Raw genomic sequence first — 23,870 nt, 5'->3', positions numbered from 1 at the left:
AATCTGCATCCCCCCTACCCAATCTTCGGCTCGGTGTAGTGGTTAAGTGCAAGGACTCTTATCTGAGAGAACCAGGTTTGATCCCCCACTCCTCCACTTGCAGATGCTAGGATGGCTTTGGGATGGGTCAGCCATGGCTTTCACAGAGTTGTCCTTGAAAGGGAAGCTTCTGGGAGAGCTCTCTTAGCCCCACCCACCTCACAGGGTGTCTGTTGCTGGGGGGGGGGGAGAGAAGGGGAAATTGGGTGGGGTGATGCAGATTCTATAGGGTGCATTGGCCCTGGGCCCCCTCTGCTGGCTACAGCCCTGACTATGGAGGGTGGCTTCTGTGACCTTGCACCCACCCAAGGGGGAGGGACTGTGGCTCAGTGGTAGAGCATCTGCTTGGTAAGCAGAAGGTCCCAGGTTCAATCCCCGGCATCTCCAAAAAAGGGTCCAGGCAAATAGGTGCGAAAAACCTTAACTTGAGACCCTGGAGAGCCGCTGCCAGTCTGAGAAGACAATACTGACTTTGATGGACCAAAGGTCTGATTCCCTATCGTTATTTCTAATGGAGGGAAGGCATCTAAAAGTCGTGAGGTCCCTTTCAATACGATGGCCAGACCTCCCTTTGGAGTTCAATTGTGCTTGTCACACCCTTGCTCCTGGCTCCCCACCCCCCGCAGTGTCTCCTGGCTCCACCCCCAAAGTCCCCAGAGATTTCTTAAACTGGACCTGGCAACCCTACCACTGAGGTCCCTCCCCAACCCCAAACGTCCAGAAATTTTCCAACCCTGAGTTGCCAACCCTGCCTCAGACTGCAGCGCAGAGATCGATTCTCCTGGAGCAAACGGCTGCTTTGGAGGGTGAACTCTATGGTATTATACCCCACCATTGTCTCTCCTCTCATAAGGCTGCCAATTTCCATCTGGAGCCTGGAGATTTCCAGGAATTATAACATCTCCAGATTAGGGGGATCAGTTCCCCTAGAGAAAATGGCAGCTGGGGTGTGTGTGTGGACTTTATGGCATTATTCCAAGCTAGGGTTGCCAGCCTCCAGGTGGGGCCTGGAGATCTGCTTTTACAACTGAGAGCCAGTTTGGTGTTTTTATTTTATTTTATTTATATCCTGCCCTCCCGACCGAAGCGGGCTCAGAGAGCCAGTTTGGTGTAGCGATTAAGTGCACGGACTCTTATCTGGCAGAACTGGATTTGATTCCCCACTCCTCCACTTGTAGCTGCTGGAATGGCCTTGGGTCAGCTACCGCTCCCATAGGAGTTGTCCTTGAAAGGGCAGCTTCTGTGAGAGCTCTCTCAGCTCCTCCCACCTCACAGGGTGTCTGTTGTGAGGGAAGGAGATAAAGGAGATTGTAAGCCGCTCTGAGACTCTAATTTAGAGAGAAGGGCGGGGTATAAATCTGCAGTCTTCTTCATCTCCACCTGGCAGAGATCATTTTCCCTGGGGAAAATGACTGTTTGGAAGGGTGGACTTTATAGCATTGTACCATGCTGAGAACGCCCTCCCCAAACCCCACCCTCTCTGAGCTCCACCCCCAAGTCTCCAGGTCTTTTCCAACACAGACCCGGCAACCCTATTCCAAACTGTGGTCCCTCCCTCCCCAAACTCTCCTCCAGGCTCCATCTCTCAAATCTCCAGGAATTTCTCAAGTGAAGTTGGCAGGTACATTTCTAACATTTAGGGGATTCCTGGTCCTTTAACACAGGCATGTCCAACTTCGAAGTGCTGGTGAACTACCACCATGAAAAAGAGCCAGTTTGGTGTAGTGGTTAAGTGTGCAGACTCTTATCTGGGAGAACTGGGTTTGATTCCCCACTCCTCCACTTGCACCTGCTGGCATGGCCTTGGGTCAGCCATGGCTCTGGCAGAGGTTGTCCTTGAAAGGGCAGCTGCTGGGAGAGCCCTCTCCAGCCCCACCCACCTCACAGGGTGTCTGTTGTGGGGGAGGAAGGGAAAGGGGATTGTGAGCCGCTCTGAGACTCTTTGGAGTGGAGGGTGGGATATAAATCCAATATCTTCTTCTTCTACCACCATGAAAATTAAGTTTCAAATTAGTTTCGAATTAGATTTTAACCCACCATAGTTGTGTTCCACCAACCCACCCCCCTCCATTTACAATGCACCTTCTGTCACTTAGCCTGCATTTCATCCACCAGCTTTTTGAAGTTGGGTGAATATTGTGTGAGGGCCAGTCTCAGGGAATCCTGGAGATGTTCATCTGTCATGTTGGAACGCTGTGTACTCTTTGTCATTTTCAGATGGGAAAATGCAGATTCACACAAATAAGTTGAACCGAAACAGGAGTGTACAGCTTCACTGCATCTTCTCAAGCTGGGGAATTTGTCTCTAGGCACTAGCTTCCAAAACGATTCTTGCTCAGCACGGGTCTTGAGAAAAATGTAATTTTTAAGGGTTACTATTTCGTTTTCAAGAGATGCCTTGTTCAATGAGTAATTTTTACTGATAGCAGCTGCAGTTTCTTTAATGTCCATATCTGCTTTGAATGGGTATGACAAGTACTCCACAACTTTTTCAATTCTTTGGAAGTCACATAATCTTTTTTCGAATTCCTGGATAACAGAGCAGATTTCTGTCACATACTTCTCGTCCTGAAAATCAAAATTTGGATATTGTCCCAGATGGTCCTGCTTATTAGGAAAATGATCAAAAGTGTTGTTTGCAAGGTCAGTCATCATTAGCTCACATTTGCTCTTGTAGGTTGAAACTGTACTCATCATCTCGCCAATGCATTTGTTGTTACCTTGTAGTTCAATGTTCATATCACTTAGTTCGCCTGTAAAGTCAGCGAGAAATGCCAGATCACATAACCACTCCTCATCTTCCAACTCTGTTTTGTCATCTCCCCTCTCCTTCAAAAACCTTCTTATTCCATTCAGCAAATCAAGAAATCTTTGCAGAAATTTGTGCCTACTTAGCCACCTTACATCTGTGTGCAAAATGATTTCCGTTGCCCCTTCATCAAGAGTAAGATTGAAAAGCCATCTTTGACGTGATCTTCCACGAACTGAATTTACAGTTTTGAAAGTGATGTCCATGACAGTCTTTATATTGAGTCTCTTGCTTGCCAAAACTTGCTGGTGCAGTGGTAAGAAAGGAAATCTGGAAAGTCGTCATGCTGTCTAGAGGCCTATGAAACCATTAACCTCACCTGTCATTGCTCTTGCTCCATCAGTAGTGATGGAAACAAGTTTATGCAATGGAAGATTACACTTTGTCACAAAAGAATGGAAACAGTTGAATATTTCCTGACTGGTAGTTCTCCCTTTTAAAGAAATCTTTCCAAGTAGTTCTTTAACACTGAGGTCTTCAAAAACCATCCAGATAAAGACTAGTAATTGGGCTATGTCACTTATGTCTGTAGATACATCCAGTTGGAGTGAGAAAACAACACCAACTGAAACATCCTCCAACAATTGTTCAGTTGTGCCTCCACACCTTTTCTATTCGCCACACAACCGTGTTTCTTGACAATTGTTCATCTTGAACAGCAGCTATGATCTCTTTCTTATTCTTAAATCCTTCAAAAAGATTGTCTGCTGCTTCAAGAAAACAATTTTTTGACAAATTCTCCTTCATTGAAAGGTTTGCATTTCTTTGCGATCAGGTTGCTGACCTTGAAGGATGCCATGGCTTCATTGACCGAATGTGACCTTGGCTTCGCCATCAACTGTTGCTGTGCAGCCAATTTAGATTTAAGTTCTTTGAGCTTCAGTTTACGAATTTCACTTTTGGGTGGAAAATCAGCATCAAACTTATTGCTATGCAGAGCCTTATAATGACGCGCCAGATTACCTGTTTTAGGCAAGGATACAGCGGCGTTACAAAGTACACAACAACACTTGTCTTTCACCATGATGAAGAAGTAGTCCATTTCCCATTCATCATGAAAGTGGTAGGTTTTGCTCTTCTTTGGAACACTCATCTTCGTTATACTGGGGTGGCTGGGGTGCTAAGTTAACACTGGCTGAATCTGGTCCAAAACTGTCATTGTCCCAAAGTATTAAAGATCAACAGGAACTGAAGACCTCTGGATGATGCCAAAACCACACATGCAGTTCTAAAAGTAAAAATAAGAATTCATCATACTGGCACCAATAATCAAATACCACCACACCAAACAATCATCAGAAAAACCCAAACACCTGTCCAGCAAACCATGAGACCAACTGGGGCTGGTGATCTACCTCTGACCCCTCGGCGATCTACTGGTTGGATATACCTGTTGGATATACCTGCTTTAACAGAAGGCTTAGTGGGTGGAAATGGGCAGGTGAAGCTGTTAACGGATTGGAGATCAATCACAGCACCTGATAAATAACAGCCCAGTAAACTTTGTTAAAGAGACAGAACATTGTTTTTCTCCAGGGAGTTGGCAGGCGTTCCAGCTCGCCTGACAGGAAAAGGCCCTGTCTCATTAAGAAAGGCTTAATTGGGTATCATTGATCAGGTGATGTTGCTTATAGCTCCCTGCCCTAGAAAGCATCGGCTGCCCATTTCCACAGTTTGGGCTCCTGTTAAACAGACAGGACATTTTTCTCCTGGCCTGTTCTCCAAAGTAACAGATTCCAAGACCCTTTGCACTCCAATTGGCAGGGTTTTTATTGTAGCAGGAACTCCTTTGCATATTAGGCCACACCCCCTGATGTAGCCTGTCCTCCAAGAGCTTACAGTACTAAGAGCCCTGGACTAAGAGCCCTGTAAACTCTTGGAGGATTGGCTAAATCAGGAGTGTGTGGCCTAATATGCAAAGGAGTTCCTGCTACAAAAAAAGCCCTGCCAGTTGGGAATGTCTGGTTTGCTTTTATGGCTTGGGCTGGTCCTGATTTACTTTGGTGTCCCAAGGGGTGATCTATATGTCCCATTCCAGTCACGCGACTCAAAACCATTACAACCCCTTCTCCACTGCAACATTTCCTTGCCTATGTAAGTGCTGTCAAGTCAAAAGCAATTTACAGTGACCCCCAACAAGGGGTGTTGAAGGCAAGTGAGATGCAGAGGTGGTTTTGCCACTGCCTTCCTCTGCAGAGTCTTCCTTGATGGTCTCCCATCCAAAGCTTATGATGATCCCAGCAAGGGGCTTTCAAGGCTAGTGAGAAGCAAAGTGGTTGGCCATTGCCTTCCTCTGCAGAGTCTTCCTTGGTGGTCTCCCATCCAAGACTTACAGTGACCCCAGTGAGGGGCCTTCAAGGCAAGTGAGAAGCAGAGGTGGTTGGCCATTGCCTTCCTCTGCAGAGTCTTCCTTGGTGGTCTCCCATCCAAGACTTCTGGCAACCCCAGTGAGGGGCCTTCAAGGCAAGTGAGAAGCAGAGGTGGTTGGCCATTGCCTTCCTCTGCAGAGTCTTCCTTGGTGGTCTCCCATCCAAGACTTCTGGCAACCCCAGTGAGGGGCCTTCAAGGCAAGTGAGAAGCAGAGGTGGTTGGCCATTGCCTTCCTCTGCAGAGTCTTCCCTTCCATGTACTGACTGTGCTTAGCTTCCAAGATCTAGCTATACCATGCTGCCTTCCCTCCCAAAGTATCTTTTTCTTTTTTTTGGCCATGAAGTCATAGCTGGTTTATGGTGACCCTGTGAGTTCTTAAGGCAAGAGACAGAGGTAGCTTTTCATTATAAGAGCATAAGAGAAGCCATGTTGGATCAGGCCAATGGCCCATCCAGTCCAACACTCTGTGTCACACAGTGGCCAAAAAAACTCCCAAGTGCCATCAGGAGATTCACAAGTTGGGCTAGCAGCCCTTCCACTTTGGCCCCCCACCAAGCACCAAGAATACAGAGCATCACTGCCCCAGACAGTTCCAATAATATGCTGTGGCTAATAGCCACTGATGGACCTCTGCTCCGTATTTTTATCCGATCCCCTCTTGAAGCTGGCTATGCTTGTAGCCACCACCACCTCCCAAGACCACCAAGGAATCTGCAGAGGAAGGCAATTATCTGCCTCCATGTCACAATCCTGGTATTTCTCGGCTGTATCCTATCCAAATATTGACTAGAGCCAACTCAGCTTAGCTTCTGAGATCTGACCAGATTGGGCTAGCCATGACAAAATACCTTTAGGAAGGAACAAGCTGTTTCCAGCATGGATTGGAAGAGAAGGGAATGCTTAATACCAGGTGTGGCCAAACTTGTTTTAACACAAGAGCGACATAGAATAAATGTCCGATGTTTGAGAGTCGCAAGACATGAACATCAGATGTTTGAGAGCAGGAAGGAAGGAAGGAAAAATAGACGGAGAAGAGGGAGGGAGAGGTGGAAAGAAAACAACCTTGACTTTGAATGCATTCTCCAAGCTGACAGCTGGCTTAGCTTGGAGAAGTGATTTATAGAGAGAAATGCCTTCTCTATGCCAGCTGATGGGGCAGTGGGGGCTTTGAGAGACAGACAATATGTGTGAAAGAGCCATATGTGGCTGAGTGGCTCCTGATGCAGTGCGGCCAACCCCTGCTTAATACTGTCCTCGAAACTTTTCCTCACCACTAAGTTTTATCCTCGATCCGTCACAAATCCCTGTTCTCAAGACGCTCTCTTCTTAAGCCAGCTTGAGGCGGTATCTAGCTTTTTTAAAAAAATCAAAACAATTCAATAGTTAAAAAAAATTAAAATCAATGAAAGCAACGTACTCATTTAAAAGCAGTCACTAAGGAGTGCAAACCTGATGGCTTGCTTAGAAATCAACTGGGAATGAGCTGTAAACCCCAAGTAAATCCAACAGCAGATGTGTCTCTTTTTAAAAAAGTGAACAGAGTCCATGATGCGGGAGAAGAAGAGATAAGGTGTTTTGTTAGGAGAGCGCTCGTCAGCAGGTTAAAAATTATATTTTTTCCTGAGCTTTTTAGAAGATAGAGTTAGTAAAAATGATAGAGAAACAACAGTAGGCTTCTTAAAAGATTGATGATGATGATATTGGATTTATATCCCGCCCTCCACTCCGAAGAGTCTCAGAGCGGCTCACAATCTCCTTTCCCTTCCTCCCCCACAACAGACACCCTGTTAGGTAGATGAAGATATTGGATTTATATCTCGCCCTCCACTCCGAAGAGTCTCAGAGCGGCTCACAATCTCCTTTCCCTTCCTCCCCCACAACAGACACCCTGTTAGGTAGATGAAGATATTGGATTTATATCACGCCCTCCACTCCGAAGAGTCTCAGAGCGGCTCACAGTCTCCTTTACCTTCTTCCCCCACAACAGACACCCTGTGAGGTAGATGAAGATATTGGATTTATATCTCGCCCTCCACTCCGAAGAGTCTCAGAGCGGCTCACAATCTCGTTTACCTTCCTCCCCCACAACAGACACCCTGTGAGGTAGATGAAGATATTGGATTTATATCCCGCCCTCCACTCCGAAGAGTCTCAGAGCGGCTCACAGTCTCCTTTACCTTCCTCCCCCACAACAGACACCCTGTGAGGTAGATGAAGATATTGGATTTATATCTCGCCCTCCACTCCGAAGAGTCTCAGAGCGGCTCACAATCTCCTTTACCTTCCTCCCCCACAACAGACACCCTGTGAGGTAGATGAAGATATTGGATTTATATCCCTTCCTCCACTCCGAAGAGTCTCAGAGCGGCTCACAATCTCCTTTACCTTCCTCCCCCACAACAGACACCCTGTGAGGTAGATGAAGATATTGGATTTATATCCCGCCCTCCACTCCGAAGAGTCTCAGAGCGGCTCACAATCTCCTTTACCTTCCTCCCCCACAACAGACATCCTGTGAGGTAGATGAAGATATTGGATTTATATCCCGCCCTCCACTCCGAAGAGTCTCAGAGCGGCTCACAATCTCCTTTACCTTCCTCCCCCACAACAGACACCCTGTTAGGTAGATGAAGATATTGGATTTATATCCCGCCCTCCACTCCGAAGAGTCTCAGAGCGGCTCACAATCTCCTTTACCTTCCTCCCCCACAACAGACACCCTGTGAGGTAGATGAAGATATTGGATTTATATCCCTTCCTCCACTCCGAAGAGTCTCAGAGCGGCTCACAATCTCCTTTACCTTCCTCCCCCACAACAGACACCCTGTGAGGTAGATGAAGATATTGGATTTATATCCTGCCCTCCACTCCGAAGAGTCTCAGAGCGGCTCTCAATCTCCTTTACCTTCCTCCCCCACAACAGACACCCTGTGAGGCAGATGAAGATATTGGATTCATATCCTGCCCTCCACTCCGAAGAGTCTCAGAGCGGCTCTCAATCTCCTTTACCTTCCTCCCCCACAACAGACACCCTGTGAGGTAGATGAAGAGATTGGATTTATATCCCGCCCTCCACTCTGAAGAGTCTCAGAGCGGCTCACAATCTCCTTTACCTTCCTCCCCGACAACAGACACCCTGTGAGGTCGGTGGGGCTGAGAGGACTCTCACAGCAGCTGCCCTTTCAAGGACACAGCTCACAATCTCCTTTACCTTCCTCCCCCACAACAGACACCTTGTGAGGTGGGTGGGACTGGAGAGGGCTCTCCCAGCAGCTGCCCTTTCAAAGACAACCTCTGCCAGAGCTATGGCTGACCCAAGGCCATGCTAGCAGGTGCAAGTGGAGGAGTGGGGAATCAAACCCGGTTCTCCCAGAGAAGAGTTCGCACACTTAACCACTACATCATACTGGCTCTCCTTATGTTGCTCACTTGTGCAGATATTTGCTAAAGAGGCAATGTCTGGCCTAGCAACAAACAGCTAGGAACAATATTGTAAAGGTAGCCTCTAGTATAATAAGGAAGTAGATAGTTTTTGCACTATATGACAAAACTTACTCAAAAGTTTTTCTTGTTTAAGCTTTAAAACAGAAATAAGGAGAAGGCTAAAAGCTCATTAATAACATATATTTTGCTTGCTAAGGAAACTTGTTTATAAGAAAGGAAGTGTATGGCCTAACCGCTGACAATTGACAAGAGACATTACTTAAAAATGAAACCATTTGGTCTAGGGAATGAAGGGAACCAAGTGACCCTTACAGTATAATGAAGCTTACAGAACGCAATTAAAGAAATGAAAACTAATCAGCATATTAGGAAACCCTCCCCTGGGAGGCATATTCTAGGATTTAATGAACACGCGTCGTATGCAAGGGCAGGGAGCACATACTTGGGAGCATATGAAGAGGGAGGGAATGAAAGGCATTCCGGAAAGAATGGAAATGAAAGTAACCTCAGTTTATGGGTGAAATCACAGGATGTGACACAGGTTGTGACACCAGTAGATCCTGGAATAATGGAACTGTACTATTGTCACTAAAAACCCATGTAACCGATTATTTGGCGAGTTTCTTCTGTGCAAGGTTCCCTGCTTAATGCATTAAACCGGCATTTCCCATTTGCAGGGTCACGACCCAGCACCAGGCCACGTAAGCCTCAATACTGGATCACAAGAAAAGCCAAAGCTAGCCCCACCCCCAGCAAAGCCTGAGCTCTGCTCTGCTTCCTTCCCCCATCTCTGTGTTGTGCAGAGAAAAGCTAGCCTTGAAGACTGACACAGGCTGCAAAGCCTGGGCTCCATTTGGCTTCCTTCCTCCATCTCTCTGTTGTGCAGAGAAAAGCTAGTCTTGAAAACTGACACAAGCTGCAAACCCTGAGCTCCATTTGGCTTCCTTCCCCTATCTCTCTGTTGTGCAGAGAAAAGCTAGCCTTGAAAACTGACACAGGTTGCAAAGTCTGAGCTTCATTTGGCTTCCTTCCCCTATCTCTCTGTTGTGCAGAGAAAAGCTAGCCTTGAAAACTGACACAGGTTGCAAAGTCTGAGCTCCGTTTGGCTTTCTTCCTTCCCCCGTCTCTCTTCCTTCTCTCCCCCTCCCAGTGTTTAAGAGAAAAGCTGGAGTTTTGGTTCAGTGTGCCCCGGAAGTGACATCACTTGGCCCTTGACTTGGAAGTGACACCACAGAAAATGACATAATTCCTGTCTCCCAGCTCCACCCCCAAAGGCTCCTGGCTCCACCCCTAAATGTTAGTGGGCCATGAAGGAGAAGTGTAAAAATAACCAGGCCATGGGGAATGGGGGGAAGTTTGAGAAACCCTGCAAACAGTTAAAAGCTCCATCCTGCGTTTGTCTCATTATTTCATGGTAAGCAATTTTACTTCTTACAATTCAATGCAGTAATACAATACTTTGGGAGGGGGCGGGGCGGAAGCTGCAGAATTTCAGTATAATGTGAGGGAATTTATATATATATATATATATATATATATATATATATATATATATATATAAATAATGTGAGGGAATTGTTTCTGGGAAATTAAAAAAAAAAATCCAGGATAATTTTTTTGAAGCTCTCCAGTTCCTAAAAGTTAATAAGTTGGAGATCAAGTTTACATGTGCTCAATTTGGATGAAAACTGTAGCATGATGGGAAGTTTGTCTCATTCCTTTTTAATGTCAGCTTAAGTTGAAATCATCTTACGTTAAATATCTTCAGCTCCTGTGGCAGTGAGTTCCACAAGTTAATGAAGCATCTTTGGAAGAAGCCCTTCCTTTTGTCCATCTTGAATCTATTGCCTGTCGTTTTCATCGGGTGTCCCTCAGGTCTAGCGTGGCAGTCCCTGCGTGGTGCTGTGGGTACCATGGCGCCTGCCAACATCTTTTCTGTGGCCTGCCAAGTGTTTTTAGAAAGTGGGTGGGGCCAGGCAGGGCTTCTGCCCAGTCAGGCTTCTCATTGGCCACTGGAGATTTGATTGGCTAAGCGGATTTCTTTATAATATTTTGGCAGCAGCTGCCACCACCGCACAAGAATCTGCTGTGTGTGACTAAAGTTCAGCGGTGGCAGTCATTTTGTGGCTGGCTCCTTCTCCTGCGGCAGCCATTTTGTTAATACACCCACCATGTTGTGTCAGAATTCCAAATGGCTCTCAGGCTCACAGGTTGGGGGGCCCTGGTCTAGTGAATGGGAAAAGGAGAAAAAGCTCTCAGTGTCCACTTTCTCTACCTGGTGCATAATTTTACAAATCTCCAGGATGTTATCTGTAGCCTTAAAAAGGCCCCACATGACAATAACAGCATTGTCCTACTTTACAGGGCTGTTGTAGACATTACTGAGATAATGCCTATGAAGTCTAGTGGTTAGGCTAGCCAATCCCGGGGGGGGGCAGGGAATCCCCAGTTTGGAAGCCCTCCCCCCATTTCAGGGTCATCAGAAAACAGCGGGGGGGAAATGCCTGCTGAGCACTCCATCATTCCCTATGGAGGCTGATTCCCTTAGGGAATAATGGAGAATTGATCTGTAGGTATTTTGGGCTCTGGGGGGCTGTTTTTTGAGGTAGAGGCACCAAATTTGTAGCATAGCATCTAATGCCTCTCCTCAAAACACCCTGCAAGTTTCAAAAGAATTGGACCAGGGGGTCCAATTCCATGAGCCCCCAAAGAAGGTGCCCCTATCCTTCGTTATTTCCAGTGGAGGGAAGGCATTTAAATGGTGTGCAGTCCCTTTTAACGTGATGGCCAGAACTCCCTTTGGTGTTTAATTATGCTTGTCACAACCTTGCTCCTGGCTCCACCCACAAAGTCCCCAAAGTGAATTGGACTTGGCAACCGTACTAGTGCTCAATTTGAAGTGCACTGTACAAATGCAGGGTATTTCCGTATTACACTTTGAGTCATCTAGGCTTTTCATGAGTGCGTAATGAAGGCCAGTCCTCATTGCCTTTGAAAACAAACAAATCTGGGCAAACTCAAAGCAATCCTCCATTGTCTCCTGACAGTAAAAGAATCTTGCTGCCTTAAGTAGGACAAAGATTACTTTCCAGCAGTGACCCCTGGGGATTTCAAGAGACAGGCAAAGCTGTTTCCACTTTTGCTCCTGTGTTTAGTTCATCTCTCTCTTTTTGAGGCCTCATTTTGGGCAGGAGCTCACAGGAGCAGAGCTCTGGAACCTCTAAATTTTATTGCGCTCTTTCTTTCTCCCCCCCCCCCCAAATACTTGCTTCTGGGCTCCATTGTTCAACACCCGTGTTAGAATCTTGCTGAACTCTAAGATTTAACAAACTTTCTAATATCCCCCCCAACACAAAAAAATGGGAAAATAACCAAAACATATAAAGCAGACCAATGGAACTCTTCATCATGCCCCTGTAGACATATTTGTTGTTCAGTCGCACAGTCGAATCCAACTCTTTGGAACCCCATGGACCAAGTCACGCCAGGCTCTCCTATCTTCCACCATCCTCTGACGTCTGCTCAAATCTGAGTTAGTTAGTTACATCAGTAACGCTGTCCAGCCATCTCATCTTTTGCCGTTCCCTTCTTCTTTTGCCTTCTTTCCAGCACCAGGATCTTCTCCAGTGAGTGCTCCCTTCTCATTTGGTGGCCAAAGTATTTGAGATTCTGTAGTGGAAATTAGATAAGTGGTGAGCCATACAGCCCTTCTCCATGTGAATGCCAGTCCCAGGACAGCAAGGGGTTAAATCTTACACAGCATTGTAAATGAAGAACACCTGGGATGGAAGAGCTGTGTAGATAAGAAGCAGGCAACTGTGGAGAGAGGGCGGTGGTGGCATCGGTGGCAGCTTTGGAAGATGGTGGCTTTGGACAGCAAAGGAAGAACAGCTTCAAGCACAGAAGACAGTTCAGGAGTGAAGAGGGAGAGGACAAACTTCTAAGCTGTGTGCAAGCTGTGGAAAAACCCTGCACTCTAGCCTGGTTTCCTGGATAGTCTGCTAGCCTTGTGAAGAAGACTTTTCTTTCTCCTTATAAAGCTCACTGGGTGGGTGAGGGATATTTTCATTTGTTAAAGCTGAATAAAGTTGCATTTCTTTGGCCACAATTTAGTGCTTGTAGGAATCTCTAGAACCATGGGTAATGCAGCTTCAGCTTCAGCATCTGACCTTCCAGGGAACAGTCAGGGTTGATTTCCCTTAGGACTGACTGATTTGATCTTTTTGCAGTCCAAGGGACTCTCAAGATTCTTCTCCAGCACCACAGCTCAAAAGCATCTGTTCTTCTGTGCTTGGCCTTCTTTATGGTCCAACTCTCACAGCCATACATTACTACTGGGAATACCATCGCTTTGACTATACGGACTTTTGTTGGCAGGGTGATGTCTCTACTTTTTATTATACTGCCTAGGTTCGCCATAGCTGTGGACACATAGGAGAAAGTAATTTCAAAAGTATGATGGGGGTAAGGTTTTATTATGACAATTATAATCCAAGAAGCATTTTAAGGTAGATGCTTGGCTGATATAATTCAGTACATCTTTCGGTGATGTCAGGGGTGTGTGGCATATGCAAATGAGTCATGCAAATGAGTTGTGCTAATGAGCTCTGACACCTCTTTTTCTGCTAAATGGCCCCAAAGGGATTTGTTGAGGATGGGCAAGTGGGCATCAACATGGCAAATAAGGTTCAACGTGGCCAAGTGCAAATACACATTGAGGCCAAAAATCCTAACTATAAATACATGGCGGAGACTGACCAAGAGAGAGATTAATGATTAAAAATGAGAAGAATGATTAAAGGTTTGGAACACTTTCCCTATGAAGAAAGGTTAAAAGCTTGGCAGATGATTCAACAAGAGATATCTAAGATCCTGGGATATGAATTTAACAAAGAAGCAGAGACTTTTCTGCTGGGATTACAAATGGAAAAATTTCCAAAAGAAGATAGAACTTTAATATGGTACTTGCTCTCAGCTGCTAGGACATTGTATGCGCAGTTGTGGAAGCAAGAAAAAATACCAGAAAAATGGGATTGGACTATAAAAGTTATGTCATGGAGTGAAATGGACAAATTAACAAGAAAACTAAGAGACTGCGATTTAGAACTTTTTAATCGGGAGTGGAAGAAATTCAGAAGATATGTAGAAAAAGAGTGGAAAATAAAAGGACATTGGACAATTTTTGATGATTAAGACTTTTAAGACAAGAATATAACTTTTGAAGGGGGGATCTTTTTCTTTATCAATTTTTGTTTTTTCTTGATAGTTAAAGGTACCTTTAATATCTGTTTTTTTCAAAAAAAAAATAACACTGGCGGGGGTCAAGTATTGGGGGGAGGGGTGGGAGAAAAGTAAGATGTGGGGTAGAATGATGTTTTTTTTTATCTTAAGCTTTTTATAAGTTGTAGATATAGTTCTACTACCATATGTTACTAATAAAATTGTTTATGCAGGAAAAGCTTGGGGCTCTTTAGCTTGGAGAAACGTCGACTGCAGGGTGACATGATAGAAGTTTACAAGATAATGCATGGGATGGAGAAAGTAGAGAAAGAAGTACTTTTCTCCCTTTCTCACAATACAAGAACTTGTGGGCATTCGATGAAATTGCTGAGCAGTCAGGTTAGAGGATAAAAGGAGGTACTTCTTCACCCAAAGGGTGATTAACATGTGGAATTCACTGCCACTGGAGGTGGTGGTGGCTACAAGCATAGACAGCTTCAAGAGGGGACTGGATAAGCATATGGAGCAGAGGTCCATCAGTGGCTATTAGCCACAGTGTATATATATATGTGTGTGTGTATGTTATATATATATATATATATATATATATATATATATATATATATATATATATATATATATATATATATATATATATATATATATATATATATGAATTTTTGGTCACTGTGTGACACAGAGTGTTGGACTGGATGGGCCACTGGCCTGATCCAACATGGCTTCTCTTATGTTCTTCTGTGACACAGAGTGTTGGACTGGATGGGCCACTGGCCTGATCCAACATGGCTTCTCTTATGTTCTTATGTGACACAGAGTGTTGGACTGGATGGGCCATTGGCCTGCTCCAACATGGCTTCTCTTATGTTCTTGTGTGACACAGAGTGTTGGACTGGATGGGCCATTGGCCTGCTCCAACATGGCTTCTCTTATGTTCTTGTGTGACACAGAGTGTTGGACTGGATGGGCCACTGGCCTGATCCAACAGGGCTTCTCTTATGTTCTTGTGTGACACAGAGTGTTGGACTGGAGGGGCCACTTGCCTGATCCAACATGGCTTCTCTTAATAATAATAATAATAAATTTTATTTCTATCCCGCCCTCCCCACCTCAGCAGGCTCAGGGCGGCTAACAACATTTTATAAAAACATACAATAATAATAATAAAACCTTCAAGTTTAACAATATAAAACATCAACAATAAACTTAATAACATTAAAAACCAGTTCAATAAATACAGTTATTCTGCGGTATAGTTCTTCAACCGCGTTGGCGGCTCCTTAATTTCTGATCTTCCTAACAGTCCGGGTGTGCAAATTTGAAGAGGACGGTCTTGCAGGCCCTGCGGAACTGCTCAAGGTTTCGCAGGGCCCGCACCTCCTCGGGGAGTCGGTTCCACAGAGTAGGAGCCGCAATCGAGAATGCCCGTGCTCTGGTGCTCTGATATTTTATCTCCTTCTGCCCGGGGATGGTCATTAGATTTTTCCCGACTGACCTCAGTGCTCTCTGGGGTTCGTATGGGGAAAGACGGTCCCTCAGGTAGGCAGGTCCTCGGCCATATAAGGCTTTAAAGGTAACGACCAACACTTTGTACTGGACTCGGTATACAATCGGCAGCCAGTGCAGTTCACGCAGCCCCGGCTGTATATGCTCCCGTTTTGGGAGCCCCAGCAACAGGCTGGCTGCCGCGTTCTGCACTAGCTGCAGTCTCCGAGTCCGGCACAGAGGTAGCCCCAAGTAGAGGGCATTACAGTAGTCTAATCTTGAGGTGACCGTTGCGTGGATCACTGTTGCGAGGTCCCGGCGCTCGAGGAAAGGGGCCAACTGCCTTGCCCGCTTCAGATGGAAGAATGCTGACTTGGCAGTGGCTGCTATCTGGGCCTCCATTGATAGTGAAGGCTCCAGTAAAACACCCAGGCTCTTTACCTGGCGCGCTGCTTTCAATAGCGCACCATCGAAGGCCGGGAGAGCTATTTCCCTTCCCAGAGCGCCGCGACCCACGCAAAGGACCTCTGTCTTCGCTGGGTTCAGTTTCAGCCCACTCAGCCTGAGCCATGTCGCAACAGCCTGTAAAGCCCGGTCGAGATTCCCTGGTGCGGAGTCGGGCCAGCCGTCCATTAGTAGATAGAGCTGGGTGTCATCTGCATATTGATGGCAACCCAGCCCAAACCGCCGGGCAATCTGGGCGAGGGGGCGCATATAGATGTTGAACAACATCGGGGAGAGAACTGCTCCCTGAGGCACCCCGCAATCCAGTGTGCGCCTCCGGGACCGTTCCCCCCCAATAGCCACCCTCTGTCCCCGACCTAGGAGAAAGGAGGAAAGCCATTGCAAGGCCGACCCCTCAACCCCAATGTCGGCGAGGCGGCGCGTCAGTAGCCGATGGTCGACTGTATCGAATGCAGCCGACAGATCTAACAACATCAGCACCGCAACGCCGCCTCGGTCCAGTTGCCGTTGGAGGTCATCCACCAAGGCGACCAGCACCGTCTCCGTCCCATGGCCCGGCCGGAAGCCCGACTGACATGGGTCCAGGACAGAAGCGTCATCCAGAAACCTCTGAAGCTGCAACGCCACAGCCCTCTCAATAATTTTACCTAGAAACGGTAAATTAGACACCGGTCGATAGTTCGCCAATTCGGCCGGGTCTGCTGTAGCTTTTTTCAAGAGAGGGCGGACCAAGGCCTCTTTTAGGGGTGTTGGAAATTGCCCCTCTAAGAGGGACCTGTTTATGATGTCCCGTAAAGGACATCTAAGCTCCCCCTGGCAAGATTTAATCAGCCAGGAGGGGCAAGGGTCCAGATCACATGTTGTCGGGCGAGCAGCAGAGAGTATTCTGTCGACTTCCTCCAGGCTGAGCGGGTCGAAGTGGTCCAGCACTAAACCTGAAGACAGGCACGGAACCTCAATTTCACTCACTGTATCCAAGGTGGTAGGCAGGTCTTGGCGGAGCAACGAGATTTTATCTGCAAAATATCTCGCAAATGCCTCACAGCCTATTTCCAATTCTCTAACGTTTGGTTTGCCTTGAGGCAACGTTATAAGATCCCCGATTATTCTAAATAATTGTGCTGGGCGCGAGTTTGCAGATGCAATCCTGGTTGCAAAGTATTCTTTCTTTGCAGCCTTGACTGCCATCTCATAAGACTTCATAAACGTTCTATAGGATGTTCTCGTTGCTTCGTCCCGAGTATGCCTCCACTGCCTCTCTAGTCGTCTGAGCCCTTGCTTCAGCCGGCGCAACCCCAAGGTGTACCATGGGGCCAGCTTCGTACGAGGGCGTAGAGGACGCCGGGGTGCAATTTCGTCGATAGCCCTGGATAACTGGCCCTGCCAGATCTCCACCAGGTCATCGAGGGAATTGCCAGTGGGCCAAGGATCCCTCAGGACCGTTCCGGGTCCATCAGGCCCCGAGGGCGAGCCAAAATAGGCTCTCCGCCCATACAGGGTTGGGGCAGCATCCCCATACGGGCCTTAAGGGCTAGGTGATCCGACCATGGTATCGCTTCTACGGCGATATCGTTCACCAAAATCCCGGACGCAAAGATCAGGTCTAATGTGTGCCCGGCCTGATGCGTGGGAGTCGTGACAAATTGAGAGAGTCCTAGTGTCGCCATGGACGACACCAGGTCCATCGCCTGAGTGGAGGCCGTGTCGTCGGCATGGACGTTGAAGTCACCCAGGACCATAAGCCTCGGGTACTCCAACGCCCAGCCCGCCACTGCCTCCAATAGTGATGGTAAGGCGTTGGCTGGTGCGTTAGGCGGACGGTACACCAGCCAAACTGCCAACCCCTCTTATGTGACACAGAGTGTTGGACTGGATGGGCCATTGGCCTGATCCAACATGGCTTCTCTTATGTGACACAGAGTGTTGGACTGGATGGGCCATTGGCCTGATCCAACATGGCTTCTCTTATGTGACACAGAGTGTTGGACTGGATGGGCCATTGGCCTGATCCAACATGGCTTCTCTTATGTGACACAGAGTGTTGGACTGGATGGGCCATTGGCCTGATCCAACATGGCTTCTCTTATGTGACACAGAGTGTTGGACTGGAGGGGCCACTGGCCTGATCCAACATGGTTTCTCTTATGTTCTTAGATCTTGGCGTCATGGTAGATAACTCACTGAAAATGTGGAGACAGTGTGCAACTGCAATTTGCCAACGCTATGCTGGGGATTATTAAGAAGGGAAGGAACTGAAAACAAATCAGCCAGTATCATAATAAATCAATGGTGCAGCCTTATTTGGAACATCGTGCACAATTCCAGTCGCCACACCTCAAAAAAGATGTTATAGCATCAGAAAAAGTGCAGAAAAGGGCAACTAGAATGATGAAAGGGTTGGAACACTTTCCCTATGAAGAAAGGTTAACGTGCTTGGGTGTGGGAATCATGCCCTGAGAAACTGCTTGATTCCTGGGTCCCACAAAGACCACAGACAGGAACGTGGGTGCGACCATGTGCCTGGCATACCAGCCTGGAGTTCCCATATTCCTCATTGCGTCTGAAGAGTCAAAAGGGCACAGGCATCTCACATCCTGTTCACTCACATTCTCACTCTTTATGCTGACCCTTGCAGTATTGACAAATTGATGACGGTATTGAATCCTGTAAGAATCCTGGTCTCCCTCAAACAGATGTTTCCTGTTGTTTTGTTTAAACACTATGTACTAAGCAAATATGTAGCTTCAAGACAGAATGTATAAATAAAGTAAAGGCTGGCTGAGGAAGTCAGACCTCTGTTCTTCCTGAACCTACATGTGTCGACTGATGATTCCTTCACTTGGGGCTCTTTGGTTTGGAGAAACGATGGCTGAGGGATGACATGGTAGAGGTTTACAAGATTATGCATGGAATAGAGAGGGTAGAGAAAGAAGTACTTTTCTCCCTTTCTCACCATATAAGAACTCGTGGGCACTCAATGAAATTGCTGAGTAGTCGGGTTAGATCGGATAAAAGGAAGTACATCTTCACCCAACAAGTGATTAACACGTGGAATCCACTGCCACAGGGGGTGGTGGCAGCTACAGAAATAGACAGCTTCAAGAGGGGATTGGATAAGCATATGGAGCAGAGGTCCATCAGTGGCTATTGGCCACAATGTATAGATGGAACTCTCTGTCTGGGGCAGTGATGCTCTGTATTCTCGGTGCTTGGGCGGGCAACAGTGGGAGGGCTTCTAGTGCCCTGGCCCCCCTGGTGGACTCCTGATGGTACCTGGTTTTTGGCCGCTGTATGACACAGGGTGTTGGACTGGATGGACCATTGGCCTGATCCAGCATTGGTGGTAAATGCCCCGTCATGTTGCCGCCGACTTATAGTGACCCCATAGGTTTTCAAGGCAAGAGTTGTTCAGAGGTTGTTTACCATTGCTTGCCTCTGAGTAGCAAACTCTTGGATTTCTTTGGTGGCCTCCCATCCAAATACTAATAAAGAGCCAACCCTGCTTAGCTTCTGAGATCTGACAGGATCAAACTAGCCTGGGCCATGCAAGTAAGCAGGCCTCATTTTGGGTAGGGGCTCACAGGAGCGGAGCTCCGAAGCCTCTAAATTCTGTGCTCTTTCTTTCTTACCTCCCCCCCCCCCAGGGTCCAGGGCCAGATGGGGGGGGCAGAGGGGGGTGCTTGCCCTGGGTGTCAGCGGAGGGTGTGTGTGAAAAAATGGGTATGAATCCATTGTATTCTATGGGACCATAAGATAGAATGGCCCATAAGGGGGCGTCATTTTTTTATTTTATTTATTTTATTTATTTGGTGACTTCTATCCTGCCCTTCCCACACGTGGCTCAGGGCGGCTTACAACGACAATAAAACAGTAAAATCAGAGCAAGTTATTACATTTAAAATCAGACAATTAAAACCTAAAAACCTTAGAATTATAACATTAAAACTATACAGTATAATCACAGAAATCTGGTAGCTACATTATCTAATCAGGCATAGGCTAACCGGAAGAGGGTTGTCTTACAGGCCCTGCGGAACTGAGTAAGATCCCGCAGGGCCCTCACCTCTTCCGGTAGCTGGTTCCACCACATAGGGGCCATTGTGGAAAAGGCCCTGTCTCTAGTTGCCTTGAGACGCACTTCCTTGGGCCCGGGGATGGTGAGCAGATTTTGAGTGCCAGACCTCAGTACTCTCTGGGGAACGTGTGGAGAGAGACGGTCCCTCAGGTAGGCAGGTCCCAGGCCATATAGGGCTTTAAAGGTGATGACCAGCACCTTGTACCGGACTCGGTATATTATTGGAAGCCAGTGCAGAGCCCGAAGGCCCGGCCGGATGTGCCCCCACCTTGGGAGGCCCAGTAACAGCCGGGCCGCAGCATTCTGCACTAGCTGCAATTTCCGGGTCCGGCACAGGGGCAGCCCCATGTAGAGGGCATTGCAGTAATCCAACCTCGAGGTGACCGTGGCCTCCCTCAAAAAAATATTTACGTCCTGCTGGGCTCCATTGTTCAAACCTTAGTTTGGTGTAGTGGTTAAGTGCTCGGACTCTTATCTGGGAGAACCAGGTTTGATTCCCCACTCCTCCAGTTGCACCTCCTGGGAATGGCCTTGGGTCAGCCATAGCTCTGGCAGAGGTTGTCCTTGAAAGGGCAGCTGCTGTGAGAGCCCTCTCAGCCCCACCCACCTCACAGGGTGTTCTGTTGTGGGGGAGGAAGGGAAAGGAGATTGTGAGCTGCTCTGAGACTCTTCAGAGTGGAGGGCGAGATATAAATCCAATATCCTCATCTACCTCACAGGGTGTCTGTTGTGTGTGTGGGGGGGGGAGGTAAAGGAGATTGTGAGCTGCTCTGAGACTCTTCGGAGTGGAGGGCGGGATATAAATCCAATATCATCTTCTTCTTCTTCTCTGTGACAATTTTGCTGAACTCTAAGATTTAACAAACTTTCTAATATTTCACCCCACAAAAAATGGGAAAATCTTTGTCACACCCCTGTAGTCACACAGGAAAAAAGTAATTTTAAAAGTACGATGGGAAGTAAGGTTTCATTGTGGCAATTCTAATTCAAGAAACATTTTAAGGTAGATGCTGAGCTGATATAATTTAGTACACCTTCTGGTGATGTCAGCATGTGTGGCATATGCAAATGAGTTATGCAAATGAGTTGTGCTAATGACCTCTTTTTCTACAAATTGACTCCTGCAGGTAAGGTTTCCAGGAGAGAGAGAGAGAGAGAGAATGTCCCCAAATCAGAATTCCATCCAATGCAGAGAAGTTCTCCTAGAGAGAAAACCTATTGCTTGCTTTGACCAGTAGGTGGCACTCTCGGCACAAGCACAGCTAAAATGGAAGGGGGGCAAATTCCATACAACCAGATTAGGTCTTATTTACTGTTATAAACTAAAAGGTTACCTTTTTTTTTTTTTTAGCAAGCACATTTTTCACAGGTGAAGACATTGCACCGACAGCAGCAGGAAATACAGTTTTAAAAGGAAAACAGCTTTAAAAAGAAAACTGGGAAGGTTGTGTAAGTTTATTTGTAGTGTTAATTTATTATGCCTTAAAGTGCCTCCAGGGCCATTCTTTTGAATAGACCAGCCAAAGCTGAGGGTTGTGTCTACATGTACGTTTGAACCTGAGATCTCTTGCATACCAGATATGTGTGTCACTTCTGGGTTATAACCTACCACAGCCTGTGTGACAACTGCAAGCCCAAGCCCTTACGTTGCCAATCTCCAGGCAGAGCCTGGAAATCTCTCAGGATCACAACTGATCTCCAGACCAGAGAAACCAGTTCCCTGATGCTTGAGGGAGGGGGGGTGGAATCCATACATCACTGTCTTCTCCCCAAACCTTGCCATCCCTAGGATCTGCCTTCATGTCACCAGGAATTTCCCAGCCTGGAGTTGGCAACCCTACATGGCCTTCATGCCAGCGATTTCCTCACATGACTATTTTGAACATAATATTTTTCATAAAATATCGAGAGCCAGTTTGGTGCAGTGGTTAAGTGCAAGGACTCTAATCTGGGAGAACTGGTTTCGATTTCCCACTCCTCCACATGCAGCCAGCTGGGTGACCTTGAGTCAGCCTCAAGTTCTCTCAGAGCTCCCTCAGCCCCACCTACTTCACAGGGTGTCTGTTGTGGGGAGAGGAAGGGAACTGCAAGCTGCTCTAAGACTCTGAGTGAAGGCCCGGTTTAAATCCAATTTCCTTCCTCCCCTTCCCCTCACTTCCTTGCAAACCTTCATAAATATCTGGGGGGGGAGCATGAAGTCACAACCGATTTATGAGACCCAGGGGTGGAATTCTAGCAGGAGCTCCTTTGCATATTAGGCCACACACCCCTGATGTAGCCAATCCTCCAAGAGCTTACAAGACTCTTTTTTGTAAGCTCTTGAAGGATTGGCTACATCAGAGGGGTGTGGCCTAATATGCAAAGAAGCGCCTGCTAGAATTCCACCCCTGATAAGAACCCCATAGGATTTTTAAGGCAAGAGCTGTTCAGAGGGGGCTTTGCCATCACCCGCCTCTGCGTAGCAACTCTGGGCTTCCTTGGGGGTCTTCCATCCAAATAGGAGCCAGGGCTGACCCAGTTCAACTTCCAAGTGCTGACAAGATCAGTCTAGCCTGGGCAGTACCAATTTTAGGTTAAAAAAATAATCATCGGGGAGCTTGAAACTCTAGACTGCATTTGCAAGACTGCTTACACATAGCCAATGGTTGGGGGGGAGTGTGTGTGTGTGGGGGGGGGAGAGACTTACCATCCCAATGAGTTGGGCTTTTTTTGTAGCAGGAGCTCCTTTGCATATTAGGCCGCACACCCCTGATGTAGCCAATCCTCCAAGAGCTTACATTAGACCCTGTAAGAAGAGCCCTGTAAGCTCTTGGAAGATTGGCTACATAAGAGGGGTGTGGCCTAATATGCAAAAGGCAGTCCCCACCCCCCACCCCGCTGCCCAATTCCTGTCCATTTATTCACTGTGGGATTTCTGTGATTAATTTGTGCAGCTGAAGTTAAGGAAGAGACAGTGCTGGTGGAACGGAGGTCCCCGTTTCCTGGTAGGGCTGGTGGCATCATATTAGTTTGCGGGTTGTCGCTTTGAATCTTTTCATTGATGCAAACGCCAGGAGGCCAGTGGATGCATCAGGGGCAACTGCTTAGAGAGGATGCACATCAAAGAATAATCTTTGGGAGGTGGAGCCACACCCATACACAGAGGAAGCCAAGATACAGGGAACAAAAAAAGTATTTTTTTTTAATGTGCTGTTCCCCACCCAGGAAAGGTGCCAGTGGGTGCCCGTTTGGAGTAGTGGTTAAGTGTGCAGACCCTAATCTGAGATAATCAGGTTTGATCCTCTGCATGCAGCTGCTGTGTGACCTTGGGTCTTTGGGAGTTCTCTCAGAGTTGTTCTTTCAAGAGCAGTTTCTGTCAGAGCTCTCTCAACCCCACTTACCTCACAGGGTGTCAAGAGAGGAAGGGAAAGGAGATTGTAAGCTGCTTTGAGGCTCCTTTGGGTAGTGAAGGGCAGGGTATAAATCCTCCTCCTCCTCCTCAACTGTCTAATTCAGTATAAGGCAGCCTCGCGAGTGTTTTGCCCTCTTCCACTGTATCCTGACACAACAACCTTGTGAGGTAGGCCCAACATCACCTGGTGAGTTTCCATGGCAAGTGTGAGCATTCACACCCAGTTGTTCCAGGTTCGGGTTTCACATTCTAATTGCTAGCCCATGCCGGCAACAGCTCAGGGGATGCCTGGGAGCTTCTCCATGCAAGAAATTGTCTCCGCTATTGACCCCATCGCAAATGATTGGGAACATGAGATATAGGGTTGCCAATCCCCAGTTGGGGGCAGATGATCCCCTGGTTTGGAGACTGTCCCCCCACTTCAGGGTTATCAGAAAGCAGAGGGGAGGGAAAGGGAAACGCTTGCTGGGCACTCCGTTATTCTGTACGGAGACCGATTCCTATAGGGTATAATGGAAAATCAATCCATGGGTGGGGCTCAGAGCGGGAGCTGT

General features: G+C 47.2%; 1 long non-coding RNA gene across 1 annotated transcript; it reads left to right on the top strand.

Moving 5' to 3' along the window:
* Positions 1-695: 695 nt before the first annotated feature.
* On the top strand, positions 696-21,361 carry LOC132577393 (uncharacterized). Its single transcript, XR_009555826.1, has 3 exons — positions 696-845; positions 21,053-21,159; positions 21,277-21,361. It is a non-coding gene; the product is annotated as an uncharacterized LOC132577393 (long non-coding RNA).
* The last annotated feature ends 2,509 nt before the right edge of the window (positions 21,362-23,870 follow it).

The sequence above is a fragment of the Heteronotia binoei genome, chromosome 9 (assembly GCF_032191835.1).
Source record: "Heteronotia binoei isolate CCM8104 ecotype False Entrance Well chromosome 9, APGP_CSIRO_Hbin_v1, whole genome shotgun sequence".
NCBI lineage: Eukaryota > Metazoa > Chordata > Lepidosauria > Squamata > Gekkonidae > Heteronotia > Heteronotia binoei.
This window is presented reverse-complemented; position numbering and strand designations above follow the sequence as displayed.